Consider the following 3016-nt stretch of genomic DNA (forward strand, 5'->3'; position numbering starts at 1 on the left):
TTCCATGTGTGGCCCCGCAGGGTCCTGGCAGCAGGAAGGGTCAGGAGGGGAGAGGTGGCAGCGATGCTGAGAATTCCCCCCGGGAAGGGGGATCCGGAGGGGCGGCGGCGGCGGCATTGCCCGGCTACTCTCTGGAAATGAGGAAAAATCCGGGATGAGCCCTCTGTTATCCCTCGGGGGGGGATTTTGGGAAGGTCCCACAGGACTCACACGGCGTTTTCCTTGAAGCGCTGCAGCGCCTGCTGGGCCACGTTCTCCATGAACCGGGGGTCGTCCCAGGGGATGTCCCCGGGCACGGTGAGCGCCAGCGGCTCCGAGTCGAAGGGCTGCACCGTCACCTGCGTGTCCGGGGGCACCGAGGGATCCGCGGGGTTCGGGGCCTTGGACAGCACCTGGAATGTGGCACCGAGGTCATCCCGTGGGAGAATCTGAGTTTGTGAGGTCGGGACGGCCGCGGGAGAGCCCCAGGCGGGCCCCTGACCTTGGCTCCCATCTCGGCACCCGGCTCTGCCAAGAGATTCCCGGCCGGAGCACAAAGAGCCCTTTGTGGCCCTGTCCCACTTTCCGCCTTCCCACCCCCGTTCCCGGCCCCGATCCCAGCCCAATCCCGCCGGCCTCACCGTGGTGACCTGCAGGCAGCCGTCGTCCATGAACTGGGACAGGCCCTGGCACTGGGATCTGTGTCCATGGGAATGGGACAGGCCCTGGCACTGGGATCCATGTCCATGGCACTGGGACAGGCCTTGGCACTGGGATTTGTGTCCATGGGATGGTGACAGGTCCCCCATCCTGGGCAGCTCCTGCTGGATCAGATTTGGGACCGGATCCTGATTCCTCAACTCCACCATTCCGCAATGATGTAATTATGGAAAATTCCGAGGCTGTTTTTCCTCTTTTTTCCCACAGGATGATCCCAAAAACTCCGTAGGCAGTTCCAGGGTGTTCAACTCTACCTTTATTTTCCATTTGGGGCCCCGCAGGGTCCTGGCAGCAGGAAGGGTCAGGAGGGGAGAGGTGGCAGAGATGCTGAGACCCACCCCATACCACGAACTCTGCCCCCCATCCCCATCCCATCCCCATCGTTGTTCCTGCTTCCATCCCCATCCCCATTACTGTCCCTATTCCCATTCCCATTCCCGTCCCTGTTCCTGTCCACTATTTCAATCCCTATTCCCATTCCCAGTTTTCCATCCCTATTCCCATTTCCCATCCCTGTCCCCATTCCCACCCCCATTCCCAGTTTTCCATTCCCATTCCCAGTTTTCCATCCCCATTCCCATCCCCGTCCCCATCCCAGTTCCCATTCCTCGTTCCTGTTCTCCATCCCCATTCCCATCCTCATTCCTGTTCCCATTCCCAGCCCCATCCCCATTCCTGCCCCCGTCCCCATTCCCATTCCTGTTCCCATTCCCAATCCCACTCCCATCCCCATCCCCACTCCCATCCCCATTCCCGTTCCCATCCCTGTCCCCATTCCGGTCCTTGTCCCCATTCCCATCCCCATTCCCCATTCCCATTCCCATTTCCCATCCCCGTTCCCACACTCATTCCCATCCCCGTTCCTGTCCCTGTCCCCATCCCCATTCCCATCCCCATTTTCCATTTCCATTTTCCATCCCCGTTCCCATCCTCATTCCCATCCCTATCGCCATTCCCATCCCCATTCCCGTTCCCATCCCCATCCCTGTCCCCATTCCCGTTCCATTTCCCCTCCCCCCAGTTGTTCACATTCCTACCCCCATTCCCAGTTTTCCATCCCCATTTCCCATCCCCATCCCCATTCCAATTTCTATCCCTGTTCCCATTCCCAGTTCCCATCCCCAATCTCCATTCCCATTCCTGTCCTAATCCCCATCCCCATTCCTGTCCCTGTTCCCATTGCCATTCCCATCCCTGTTCCCATTCCTATCCACATGCCTGTTCCTGTTCCATTCCCATTCCCACCCCATCCCCATCCCCTTTCTCTCCCCATTCCCAGTTTTCCATTCCCATTCCCAGTCTTCCATCTCCTTTCCCATCCCCATCCCCATCTCCATTCACATCCCCATCCCCACTCCCATGCCTATCCCCATTCCATCCCCGTTCTCATCCCCATCCCCATCCCCATCCCTGTCTGCCGCCCCATCCCCATTCCTGTTCCCATTCCCGTTCCCAGTTTTCCATTCCCATTTCCAGTTTTCCATTCCCATTTCCCATTCCCATCCCCATCCCCGTCCCCATTCCTGTTCCATTCTCATCCCTGTCCCCATCCCTGTTCCTGTCCCCATCCCCGTTCCCATCCCCGATCCCATCCTTGTTCTGATTCCCCATTCCCTGTCCCCATTCCCATCCCTGTTCCCGGTCCCGTCCCCATCCCCATTCCCATTCCCAGCACCATTCCTGTCCCTGTTCCCCATTGCCATTGCCGTCCCCATTCCCTGTTCCCATCCCCGTCCCTGTTCCCATTCCCATCACCATCCCCCATTCCTGTTCCCATTTCCATCCCCTTTCCCATTCCCATCCCCTTTCCCATTCCCATCTCATTCCCATTTCCATATTCCCATCCCCATCCCCATTCCCATTCCCATCCCTTCTCCTATTCCCATCCCCATTCCCATTCCTGTTAGCATCCCCATTCCCATCCTTGTCCCCATTCCCATCCTTGTCCCCATCCCCATTCCCATTCCCATTCCCGTTCCCGTTCCCATTCCCATCCCCACCCCCATCCCATCCCCATCCCCATTTTTCCATCTCCATTCCCGTTCCCGTCCCCATTCCCCATTCCCAGCTCACCCAGGGCCAGGATCTCCCGGCACTGCTCGCACTCATCCCGCATCCGCAGGCAGCCGGCCGAGTTCCGCCGGATCTCCCGGCAAACCATCCGGTCGTTGCTGAAATTCCGGGATTCTGCGGGAATTCCAGGCCGGCCTCAGCGCCCCAATTCCAACCCCCCGGCCCTGGCAGGTCCCCACCAGGTGCCAAAAAAGGGATTTTTCCTTGGAATCTGGGCCCCTCCCATCCCCAGGGCTGCGTTGGC

The 3016-nt window shown here is 59.2% G+C and overlaps 1 long non-coding RNA gene across 1 annotated transcript; it reads right to left on the reverse strand.

Annotated features, from left to right (window-relative positions):
• LOC115949040 lies at positions 1–651 on the reverse strand. The gene is made up of 3 exons (XR_004082716.1): positions 621–651; positions 211–392; positions 1–131 (listed from the first exon to the last, which is right to left on the reverse strand). It is a non-coding gene; the product is annotated as an uncharacterized LOC115949040 (long non-coding RNA).
• Between the last annotated feature and the right edge of the window lie 2365 nt (positions 652–3016).

The sequence above is a fragment of the Geospiza fortis genome, unplaced genomic scaffold, assembly GCF_000277835.1.
Source record: "Geospiza fortis unplaced genomic scaffold, GeoFor_1.0 scaffold355, whole genome shotgun sequence".
Lineage (NCBI taxonomy): Eukaryota > Metazoa > Chordata > Aves > Passeriformes > Thraupidae > Geospiza > Geospiza fortis.